The 13,328-nt window shown below is 32.0% G+C and overlaps 1 long non-coding RNA gene and 1 other non-coding gene across 2 annotated transcripts in view; both read right to left on the bottom strand.

Annotated features, from left to right (window-relative positions):
- Nucleotides 1-5,146: 5,146 nt before the first annotated feature.
- On the bottom strand, nucleotides 5,147-5,220 carry TRNAA-GGC (transfer RNA alanine (anticodon GGC)). Its single transcript has one exon. It is a non-coding gene; the product is annotated as a tRNA-Ala (tRNA).
- A 754-nt stretch (nucleotides 5,221-5,974) lies between these two features.
- The window catches only part of LOC118181059 (uncharacterized), a 56,408-nt gene continuing 49,054 nt past the window's right edge, over nucleotides 5,975-13,328 (bottom strand). Inside the window, exon 3 of the long non-coding RNA XR_004756810.2 lies at nucleotides 5,975-6,334. This is a non-coding gene — a long non-coding RNA (uncharacterized LOC118181059). The remainder of the gene's footprint in view (nucleotides 6,335-13,328) is intronic.

Raw genomic sequence — 13,328 nt, 5'->3', positions numbered from 1 at the left:
ATACTAGGGTAAAATGTTTCGCTTGTGGTTTTTTCTGGAGTGTTTAATCTGCGGAAATCCTCGTGTCGATTCTTCAACAATAGTCAGCCATCATATATACTCCCATCTACCTTCGTACCGTGCCTCCACCTTCAAATTTTTGTGGAATCGTTCACCCTTTTCATCAATGTCTTCATCAAGAGTTTTTGGAAAGTTATCAAGATGGCCCTATAAAAATGCAATTTAATGCTCATGTTACAACCAAGCATTTTTAAGCTCTCCAAAAATTGTTGTAGAATTTCGCTGTAATTCTGTGTTCGTGTATTTCCAAAAACGTCTTTGTTTTTGAATGCCAATCAAGCATTCCTTTGAATCTCTTACTGTTCCGATGAAATGCTCGTCCTTAAGGAGCTGCCATCAAGCACGCAGGCTGTTATCTTTTCAAATGACAGGCTAGGAAATTCCGAAATGAGATACTTGAAACAGTCTCCTTCAATTAGCAAAATTTTAACAAATTGTTTCATGAGACCCAGTTTTATAGGCAGAGGTGGCAGTATAATGCTCTTTTTATCTGAAAATGGCTAATGTAGAACGTTTGGATCACCAGGTTACAGGTCGAATTTTGGCAACCAATTCGATTGCACCCACTGCTTGTAACGAACTGTGCTGTCCCATCTGCACAAAAAAAGAAGTATGTGTGGTATATCCGCGTTGCTGTCAAAGAGGAAGCAGACCATTTTAACGTCAACACAGATGATGCATTAATGCATTGATATAGCAACTATTGGATGATTCTCTTTATGGCTTGATATTCATCACGTAAACAAACTGAATGTTCTGTTTGGACTGCACGAAATAAATTTGAGCTTTATATGACTATCCACTACTCAAAGTCATATAAAGCATGCATGTAAAAGGAAATGAAGAGAAAACTTACCAAATATACTGTCCACAAAGAAATGTTATACAGGGTGTATCAGTACAGCCGTGGCAGACTTTCAGGAGTCATAGGTTACACCTAGATGATGCAAAATCACATAGCAATGCATGGTCGGAAAATATACTGTCCAATATGAACAATCGCCATTGAGTCCAGTTATAGGTTTATATTTCCAACTTTTTCATTAAACCATGTAAGTTATAGCAATGAACAAATCCTAATCATTTCGAAAGTATTGCAGAAACGCACATTCTCTTGATCAAAAGTAGGATGCCTTAGCTCCATTTTCAAGCAAGGTTTTCGTGTGCAATCTTGATGCTAACAGCTCTGAAGCCTTTTTGGGTGATTTTAAATCTTGTGCTAAATCATTCAACTCATGCTGGTCAAATACCTTGCGAAAGGAATCATCTTCAATTTCAAACTCTTTGTCGTCGGGATCAGTTCGATATCCACTAGAAACTCTATATTTCTAAAGAGGGTAATTCTTTGAAAACTGGCACTGGTAGTTCAGCTATGTGAGGCACTGGGCATATAGCTGATGGTTAACTTGAATAGTCTATTTTAGTTTTGGGGGGGTAATATCCTGATGTGTTCGCTATAAAAAAGTAACAATCACTTGAATGATCATTGGTCTCTAGCCAAATCATAGGTATACTAAATGGAAATTACAAACGTGTTCTTTTCATCCACATCCATAAACTCTTGACACATTGTTTGCACACATTGTGAAGGGCCCATGATTCAGCTTGATCACCAACTTTCACTTTAAAATTAGCAAAATAGGCTTGCCTGACAAATGTACTAATGTTTGTCATTTTACTGGGAAGGGTGAAATGCCACATATATAACAAAACGTTTCGGAGTTGTTTAATCAGTTAAGATGCGAACTAACAGAGGAAGGCATAAAGGAATGCTTCATATATAAATAAAAACTAAAAACTGCTAACCTTGTGTTCAAGTAAGAAGTCAGATCTCATCTCGGGATGCGCTTCACTATAACAGATAGACACACAACGTCACACTATAGTATCTCAGGCGTAACTGAACTAGTTTAGAAGTGTGCATCTGTTGCTGGTTTCCTACGGCGTCATTCACATCATCATTTATTAACAGATTTTAATAATGTCGAGCATACACGAGAAACCATGTAACACTTACTGCAATGCAGATGTTCCTCATCATATATGAATATTATAGTATTGTGGAACGTTCTTCAGAAGGAGAGATTTTTATTTTTATTATCTACGTACTACATCAGAATGCTGGTGTTAATACGTCTCTTCGTGTTTTTTGTTTCTATGCCAAAAACTGAACCTGCAAAATATTACTTAAGAATCCCAGGTTTTAGCGCTTTTTCGTAAAGCCAATGATAACTTTTAGTAAAACTTCCTGCTATATAATACAGTAGTCGTCAATACAAAGGTGTTTGCATATGGTAGCTTTAACAGACTAATAATATTAAAAAAATGAGGGAAAGGTATCTTATAAAACAATTTATGTAATTTAAATATTTTATTAAAATGAGCTAAAACATGAAAATGGATACTTTTAGACAATTAAAAATGAAAGTTAAAATATGCATTAAGAAATAATTTTCTGAGGTTATCTGAGGAACGAAAGAAATCTACAATCTTCGTCATAAATTTCCTGATTAAGGGAGACCTGCATATGTTCGCCTTCGAAATCGGTAGAGTCTTAATTAAAATATACACCAGATACAAAGTTTCTGCTTTGCATATTATATGTTTATAGGTTTTCTAAAATTTATGTTATCAAAATATTTTGGATATTTTCAGTTCTACTTTGGTTTTTGTAATTTTATATAAAATTAAATTTTTTATCTTTTATATTTTCACGGGTTTAACGGAATCCACTTAATTTACAAGTATATATATATATATTTTTTTTTCGTTCCGAGTTTAAAGATGTTGTGTAGCAAATTAGCTTAATTATTTAATTTACAACTTATAAAAAATTTAATTTATTAATATTTTAAATTTATGCAACACAATATGTATTTTATTTCATATTTGTTCTGATTTTGTTTAATTTTAATTGGGATTTTTGTAAGAAAGATTTCGTAAGTTCTCTTCACTCGTTGCTTGTAAACGCGCTGAAATACATAAAGGAATCGGGTGAATTTCTACGTAATAAACTTGATTTTATAGTACTTAACTTAAGTTTAACCGTTATTAATTTATACCGATAAAAACAGAAAAATTAGCTCCTTATTTTAAGATCACTAAAAATTCTAGACTTAACAGATTTTAAGATAAAGTAATTTTATTTAACTGAGATTTTAATTTTTCATTGTGAGGACATAATGGTGAAGGAACACAGTTTTTAACAAGAAACACGGTTGTTAACAAGAAACACAGTTTTTAACAAGATTTTTAGTTCCCTTGCATACGCATTTACATAAAAAATTTTACATAGCATGAGGCGTTGGTTGTAAAAACTGTTTTTTTCACAATTTCGGGTGTTTGTTAGCCAGTGTGGCAGTCTCGTCATATCTGCTATAAAGAGATAAAAGTCGGGATTTCGGCCTCTTTCTCTTGCTCCTTCTCGTCGTTCTCATCTGGTTGCCTCGGGCCCTCAGCATGTTCTCTGGTTTTCTTGGTCGCAGAAAATATTAGTCTTCAAACCTCCGATGGCAGGCGACCTGCTGCATTCTCGTGGCCTAGGCCTGAGAACCGTTAGTTTAATAATTAAATAAACCCGCTGAACCATAAATAAAAAAGGCAATGTTGCTCTATGCCATACGTCTGCCTTCAACTGATTCTGAAATGATAACTCCAGTCAAGGGTTCCTCTAAAAACCATCCAATAGAAGTTCGCTAAAATGATTTATACAGGTTTATCAAATCATTGTTCTTGAATTTTTCTATTTCCATATGCTACCCCTCAAGATCTATCAACTGGCTGAGCGAGTCTTCAAGGGGAAGGTGTGTTCCGGCTCCAACTTCTTCTTTAAACTGCGAGAAGTCTTCGGACAATTTCCTCTATCTAATTGTTTCAGTCAATTTTCTTAGGTTCTACTGACTTCCCTTATGTACTACATAAGTTCACCATGGCACTCCTGCGAAGTTTTGGACATTCACATCCGAATCCTGTTATATTGTGGCTCCACCCAGACCTTGCTGCCTCCCGCCAGAATTTCAGAGTTTTGTTTCCACTTTAATTTTGTTTAGACAAAACTTCACTTTAGCTAACCATTTCTGCCTAGATTAAATTGAAAATTTGGATTGTTAGGATTAATCTGTGTAAGAGTATAATTGTTTAACTCAATACTTATGAAGATCTACCTTGTTAAGCAATAATACTAAAGTTTTACGTTAATTGTAACTGAAGAGATGATGGGGAAAATTTTAACTATGACTCAAGGAAAGAAAATCTTTTTGTTATTGTTAATTAATAGTTAAAGCTCTTCTGTTTGAGAATACTTTCTCGTACCTGCTGTAAAGAAATTTTTACTGGCGAATTAAATTGGTTCAATAGTGAAAGGTTAAGCAAATACCACTTGAATGAATTCAATGATACTTTAATAGTAGATCATCTTTCTAGGAAATTTGTTAAATGCTGTGTATTGATTGATTTTTTATGTGCAATATGTTGGAAAAATAATTGGTTCTACTAAGTGCTTTTATAAAATAACCTTTATGAAGATTATTTGAGTAATTGATTAAGAAGGAATAATAGATTTCGGTGGAAATTGTTAAACTGAATAGAGTTGACGGTGCAATCCAAATTCTACATATGTTCTCTGTTTTTTTTTTTTTTTTTTTTTTTTTTTTTTTATTTCACTCGGGTTGAAAATGTTTAAATATTTATATATATATATATATTGATGATTTCAATAGGTTAAAATGATTTTAGAAGTACTCTTCTATTGATTAATAAATATCAGGTTTTTCTTTAAATAACAGTTGTATGTTTTATTTAATCTTTACTCATGATCCTCACTAGCCATCCACACGAGGGTATTTTCGGTCATTTTAAATCACAACACAATGTTTGAAATATTTAGTTTTGGATTTTTGGTAAATATAACTTGTGTGTGGTGTCCTTCTTAAAAGGCGCCATAACAAAGACTCACTGTTAAAAATTATTTGAAGATTATTTAAATTTATACGTGGTTATACGCAACGCAAGCGAGCGTAATATCCGAACTACAGTTGTAGAGACATTAGGTATTTTATGGAAGCACGCAAGATGAAAAATTAGCAAACGCCTTCGCTGGGAATCGAACCACGGGCCTCTGGAATGCCGGCCCAGAGTGCAGAACCACTACACCACGAAGGCACGTTAGGAAGGTGGGAGAAATACCTTATACAGTATGTCAAATAGTGTAATAGAAGGAAAGTGCGGTAACATAATATAACATAGCAGAACACCGAATATATATTTCAAGTCAGAAAATAAATACTTCTCATAATATTTCGTCAAATATGCGAAGTTTTTTAAGCTTCATAAGTAAAACACTTTCAATAATTCTCTTCCCGAAAAGATTTTTTCATAAAAGTTAAACAAATGTGCGAAGTTAATGCTTGATTCTTTGCTTGCAGTAATATTAAAATTCAAATACATAAGGAGACAGGCTTTTAAAATGTTGCGAAGCTTAAATAATTGCTTTACTTCCAGTTATGATAATTACGTCACATACTTTACTTCCACAGTCATCGGTCGTAAATATGTATTTTATTTACAAAACTATTTTAAGTAAGGAAAGTATCGCATGCTATATTATTTTCAAATAAAAAAAATTTTGTGTTAATTACGATGTCTAACTTTTAATGCTCCCATGATCACTATAAGTTTATTTAGCAAATTTTTATACTCATTCCAAGTAAACCTTCAATTCTCTAAAGAATCGAATCACAGAGCGTGTGAAACTCGCTACTGAATGAACAGCATGGGAATGAGAACAGGAGAATTAAAAAGTGCAGAATCATTCCAAACTAAAGTTGTATACACATTTTGAAACTTCACAATACAATTGAACGAAAATTAAATAATAAATAAGTATTATTAAATAAAGATGAGACTAAAGTGAATCAATTATTTTATTGTTTTATTTTGCAACATATTCAAACTTTGTCTAACAAAGAGCAGTAAAATTAACAAAATAAATTAACTCAAGAAATTAAAAACTGCACTGCACGCAATATTTCGGGTAAAAACATTATTAAATATTAAAAATAATGCTTGAGACATAATAACAAATTGCAGCAAATTTATTGCTAAGGAAAGTTTTTTCCACATGATGCCATAAGCGCACCCACCACATGCCAGATAGGAGAAAATTTTGTCGCTCTTTCACGTTGCCGGAGGACAGGAGCGATGAGGTTTTTCTCTTTGACCTTGAAGGATAGGTGAATGCATACATACCTCATATACTTTTTTCTCTCAGCTTTTTCTGATGTAAGATAAAATAAAATAAAATGAATAAATAAATAAACATTTGAGTTTGACACAATAATAATTGTCAGAGATATTTAATTTAAAAATTTGACACATTTTTGGAATCTTGAATGCGAAAACCCAAACTTTATCGCTTTTTTTAAGTGTTCGATTATAATAAATTAGAATTACTCGAAGTTAAATGCGTTTTATATCAGTCAGCAGTATTCCTTTTTGATTTATTAATGTGTAGTATTCTTTAATTTACAATTTTATTACATTTGACATGGCAAAAGCATTTTCATGCGAGTAGTTTTTAGGTTATTCAAATGCCAAAATAGTGTTTCTCAACCGGGCTTGCCTCATTTACTTTCTTCGCTGTTGCTAGAAGATAATTCCTTTCCAAAATTCGAAAAACACATATATATATTTATTTAGATTTAGTTATTTTTTTACCTATTTTATGAATTAAACAAAAAGTATGTAAAATGCTGAGAAGTCCCAAAATTTGAATAAAAGTAGTTTTTTTTTATATTCCTGAGGTAAAGCTACTTTATATCAGTAAAGGATGAAAGCATTCTTCCCTGAAATTAAATCTATTAAATTTCTACCAGAGGGAAATTCCCCTCTCTCACCGGCTGTGAATTGCTGTGCTAAAATATATTAATAATATTCCCATGCATTTTTATTATTTCAGGATTATTATCTTACTGTCACGCAAAAATTCATAGGATTAGAAATATTTTTCATTTCTTTTTTAAGCCAGTAACTTTATGAATAAGCTACATGAGAATGCTTAACCTCTACTGTCTAGAACTAATTTAAATGCTTAAAGTCTATTGTCTTAGGACACAAATTCTATAATATTGTATATGAATAAGCTCTCCTTTATGCGGAAAAATTTTAATTGATCTAAACTTTCCAAGACAGTGTGCATATTGAAGCTCCTTACTTAATCTGTTTACAACAGAAACATTTTCCTAAACTGATTTCGTTTTAATGACATTCACATTTAAATATTTCATTCTTTAGTTTACGGATGGCTTCTTAGTTTTCCAGAAACATGATCTTAAATTTTAAAATTCAGATAACTTAGTCAGTTTTGGTCATATAAGTTTCAACTTCCATTAAATGTAACTAAAAGAATTGGAATAATGTATGAAATGTAATTTAATAATTTTACGTAATTGATTTTTTAGTTTATAAAGCGCTAAAACATAAATTTAAAGTAGTTTTGTAACTGAAATTATATCTGCAAGGCCAGTCGTTGCGAAATTAAAAGGCTATATAGGCACTTCTTTGGATGCAATATAACCATACTTATTACGTCTGTGCTACGCTTTTTTTTTTTTTTTTTCATGAATAATAAATTAAGAACATGTTAGGCAGCTAATACATTTTGTGAACAATTATGTACTTAAATAAAATCCAAATTAATCTTTCCAAAATTAGATACAATCCCACAGAAAATGTGATAATTCCTGGATTTCCCCTTTATTCAGAATAAAAGTAGTAATTCCAGTTTTAGAAAGACTAATTGGACGTTAGAAAGCAAAAGTAGTAAAGAACGAGAAAACTGGTAGTTATTTTAGAAACCATCCAGTGCGGTTTCATATTCCTTAATCTATTACGATTACCTCCAACTTTCCCGACATAAAAATAATTAATATATATTTTATTATAACTAGACGCAGTTGCTATTTCTAGGGCAGGAAGGAGAGATAACCAAATTAGAAAGTAGACTTGAGAAATCTATTTCAATACAATTTAATAATTTATTTCATCCACATTTTATCTTATATAAACTTTTCAAGAGTTATGTTTTAAAAAGGAGCTTTTTAAAACAGCAAGTCTATTTAACATTGAAGTAAATGGCTATCCTGCTATATTGGCGAGATATCGCCAAGTTGGCGATGGTTTAGGCGACTAATTTTTATCGACGAATTTGGTAAAAAGTCGTAAAATTTGGAGACATTTTGGTCTTGCACAGTGTCCATGGACACGCCCACTGTGCAAATAAAAAAGGGGGGACATTTCTTTTATATCTCCCGTTCTACTTGGCCGCTCGACGAAATTCAGCTTGCGTTTTTCATGTCTCGAAAGTGCGACTTAGGATATGTATTAGATTTATATATAGCATTATTATAATGTAGGTATGTTGACACAAAATCGGACATTTTCTGAAATGACATGCCAATTTGTTTCCAGATTTCGATTCTAGAGCTCAAATTATGCCAAACTGCCAAGTTCTGTAAAAAATCGCACGAGTATTTTTTAAAACATTAACTCTCAAAATTTTAGCTCCTCAGTTTTAATTCAATTTGATATGTATTTATTAATATCTCTTTTTTTATTAAACTTATTTGATTCTTCCTTTGACATTTCGAAATTTAGGTTCTTTCCAAATAATGTTCGCCCTTTTTTATCATTTATTTTAAAAATTGGTGTTTTAAAATAATTTTTATAAATCTTTCGAAAAAAAATGAACTATAACCTATAAATTTCTTACCTTCATCTTAAAGCAGATGTATTTCTAAGCATACCTGCAAAAAATTAGATTTCTTATTCAAAATTACCTAACATATACTGCACGTGAATTCAAATATAGGCGTGTTTTGAAATTTGGCATATTTCTTATAAGCGATAATAACACCAAATGTGGTTTACGCACTTTGTTAATATTATTTGGAGGTATGAACGACGCCTTTTTTTCCTTTCCTGTTCAACGAAAAAAAGGAAAGGAAAATAAGTTGCTATAAATTAAGGAGCTCGCCAAGTTAATTATTCTTGGAGCAAACTGAAAAAATACGCCAAGATAAATTTTTAAATTTCTCCTTAAATTTTTCACAAAAATCTACAGAATTTAATATCTAGGCATGATTTGAGTCGTAGAATGGAAATATGAAAAGTAAGTAAGAAATAATAATAAGTCGTAGAATGAAAAAAACTGGCATGCCCTTTCAGAAAAAGTCCGATTTTTCTGTCAAAATACCTATATTAGAACAATGCTATATATAAGTATCTTAAGTAGCGCTTTCGAGACATGAAAAACACAATTTAAATTCCTTCAATCGGCCGAGTAGAATGGGAGATATGGAACTGTCACCCCTTTTTTTATTCGCAGTGTACATGTAAAAAATCATTTCCAACTTTCGCAGTCAATCTGTATTGAAAGTGATGGAGAATGAGCAACATCTGACATTGATTTTATGATTGCTGTTGTGCTTCTATTGTCCATCCAAGCTACCCAGTGCTCAATTACTGGCATAGCGGTGAGGTTTCAGATTTCTCTTCCCCATATTGTTAATTCAAAACTTTTGCATTGATCTCATCTATGATTATAAAACAGAAATATAGTAAATTGTTTATTAAAAAAGAAATAATAGAAAACAAACATTTAGTCCTTCTTTTCAGATGTAATTCTTTTTCTGTAATAAATTAATAAGAAATACTTTTGTATGTACTGATAAAGTTACGATGATACATAATGAGAGTAACCCGTGTCTAAATTTAGAAACGCTGTTAATAATTAAAATAAAATTTCGGATTAAATTCTTTATACATATTTTTTGTTTGAACCCCGAAAACATTAGATGTATTTTACTTAATAAATAAAACATTTAAAGCCTTTAATACGTTGATGTTCTTGCGATTAATCTCGTTTGTCTGATATTAGAGCAAGTTCATTGTAACATGGAAGCAAGATTACGCATGTCGCTGGCAAGAGCCTTGGGCTTTATACAGGTGGCAGTGCAACATTGCTCAGTTTCGGCCCAAATTTTGCAGGAGATCACCGCGAAGGGGGACGTGTTCGATGGTCTCATCCTTCTTTCCCTACCACCTACCTCTTGAGAGGACTTTCGGCTCAACACATATTTAGCGTACCCTCAAGTCGCACAGACACTGTACATTTACGAGCATCCATGCCTTCTCCGGGACTGGAGCCGAGCCCTTCGGTACAGCAGTCAGAGTCGCTAACCACTATACTGGTTGGGCGGCCTTTAATACATCCATTTTTTATTGGTAAACTGTTATACTGTTATCTGCATTCGCATTTAATACCCGTGTGATAGCATATGTTTACCACTATATTTTAGTATATGTGTATCTGTATCAGTATTTACTATTTATGTAATATGGAGTAGTGTATTTAGTATCTGTGGATTTGTGTAAATACTTGCATTAGTGTATTCGTACTTAATATCTGTGTAATATTGTATTTAGTATCTGTGTAGAGACATTAGGTATATTTTTGGAAGCAGGAGAATAGAAAAATTAGCAACCACCTTCGCCGGGAATCGAACCACGGACCTCTGGAATACCGGCCTAGCGTGCAGAACCACTACACCACGACGGCATGCTGGAAAAGCGGGAGAAATACCTTATATCTGTATATCTGAGTTCTTTCGTATTTTATCGTATCTGTGTATCTGCGCTAGTATCTGTATGTCTCAGTAATGTCTAATATCTTTGTCGTAAATAATAATGTATAGAGGATCTATTTAATCAGTATAATATAGTATCTGAGTATCTATATAATATCTAGTATCTGTGGAGTATATAGTAGTATATCTAGAATCTGCGGATTTGTGTAGTGTCTCGCATTAGTATTTCGAGGCTGTTTCAACATTCGTTTTTAATACCTGTGCAGTATGTAGTAGCGTATTTAGCGTCTGTTTATCTGTATAATACCTGCATTAGTATTTAATATCTGTTTCAGCATTCGTATTTATCTGTGAAATTTCATTTACTTAATATTTATTTTTTAGTTATTTAATATCTCTGTAGCAATGTATAAAATGTATAGTCTAATGTCTTCATCAGCGTCTGTAGTATCTTAATAAACTCCTCATGTTTTCCTTGTGTTGCGCTGGGGGTGTTGCACTAAACATTTGCGAGATCCAGACAACACCCGATTAGTAAGCCACCCGGGTGTCCGGAATCGCTTTCGCCTGTTATAATGCTATCTTTTTTTTTTTTTTACATTTTATAATTCTTTTTATAAACGACAATACAGTCGACTCTTAATTAACCATGCGCGGATTAATTGGGCGGTGTCTAAAAAAATTAAATCCGTTTATTATGGGACGATGGAAAAATTAATATCACAAACCATCAGCATATAGCAAAACGGTAAACAGAAATATAAAAAAAAAGTAAAGAAAAATAAGCGGCCTAACAAAATTAAGCTGTGGTAGTATATAATGTCATAGTATGTGGAATTTGGTTTTATTCAAAGCAGTGGGTATTTCAGAGCAATACTCATAGCAGTACTGTAATAGTTTTTCTAATTGCTGTTGTGTTTGTATTAATGCTGTCTATTCACGCTTTTCATTCGATGAATAACCAGTAAATGGTGTGAGATTTTACATTTCTTTTCCTCATATTATTAAATCAACACGTTTTCGTATAGCTTATATGTGGTTATAAAATAGAAATATAGTAATATAGTTTTAAATAAAGCAAAATCAAAGGAAATAAAGTTTTAATACTTCTTTTTAGATCTATTTTTTTATTTCATTAAATTGGTAAGAAATAGTTTTGTTTACTGGTCATGAAGTTACGACAAAACATAAATCGTAATGACAGCAATGCTGTTAATCATTAAAATTAATTTAATGATTAACAGCATTACAGAAATGCTATTAATAATTAAAATAAAATTTCATATTGAGTTCCTTATATTTTTTTCTTCTAAACATTGAAAGTGTTTGGTTCAATAGCACTTAAAATGAAAATTTTACATCCATTCATGCATTTTGTTAATGCTTGAACTGTTATTTTATTATTTATATTTTAGAATTTTATAATTTTTATAATAAACAACAATACAGTTGTAGATTAGGATTATTTCGATGCCAGAGAGATAAAAAATGCGCAAGGCCTTCGCCGGGAATCGAACTACGGACCTCTGGAATACGCGCCCAGCGTACAGATCGCTACACTACGAAGGCATGCCAAGAAGGCGGAAGAAATACCTCATACAGTCAATTAATAATTAACGATGGATGGATTAATTGGGCTGTATTTAAAAATAAATTAATTTCTTGTATTGCGGCTGTCCACATAAAATATTGAAGTGTAAAGGAAAATGTGTGGTAGCAGATGATGGTATAGTATGTGGGAGTTTTCTATATCTATAGAATGCATTTTAATTGTATGTAATAGGGATATGGATATAAATAAATCATCTAATCATCTATTAAAATTATATTTCCCAGTCGTACAAAATGAAGTTTATAATACAGCCATTAATCCTACTGATTCCTGTCGAAACAGAAGATCAATATAAACGAAAATGATTAAGATATTGATAAAAACGCTCTTTTTTCGTTAAGAAATGTTCTTTTTGTTTTGAGTACTAATCTAAGTCTTTTTCAAAACCAAATGAAAGCATTCCTCAGATTGCTTGAAAATAGAGGTATTTAATTATATATATTTTGACTGCTTTCAGATTTACCTTGATTTTGTATTAACTGTGGCCGTCGTATCCCAAATTACCCTGAGATATCGGAAGCTACTTGTATTACCTATCAGTTTTTATGCTTCTGCTTTTTGAGAAGTACATTAAAATAGTTACAGATGCTTCCAAATTTATGAACTTCTGCAGATACGGATAATTCTTTTCTCTCTGAAAGGTGAAAGTCTGCAGTGCACGATGCCATACAATGTTATCGTCTTATTTTACGACGGGAAAAAAGGAAAACTAATTTTAAACAGATTTAGATGCTTATTTTCTCAAAAAAATGTGATGTGTGCACCACATGACTTCCTTGTACTGAATATTAAATTATACGCTTTTTTTCTTGCATTTAATTTAAACTTATTTTATTCAATTAAATCTACTTCGTCGATAGCGCATAAACCACAAGAGAATAAATGCAGTCTTTAAAATTCACTGTATTTGTTTCTCATAGCGACACACTGGCGCTAGGTTCACACTTAACAGCGTTATATTTCGTTCGTATTATAACTCAGAATGCACAAAATTTATATCATTTGAAGAATTA

Source organism: Stegodyphus dumicola, chromosome 8 (genome assembly GCF_044657685.1).
Source record: "Stegodyphus dumicola isolate Sdum_Otavi_A_Nest chromosome 8, ASM4465768v1".
In the NCBI taxonomy this organism is placed as follows: Eukaryota; Metazoa; Arthropoda; class Arachnida; order Araneae; family Eresidae; genus Stegodyphus; species Stegodyphus dumicola.
This window is presented reverse-complemented; position numbering and strand designations above follow the sequence as displayed.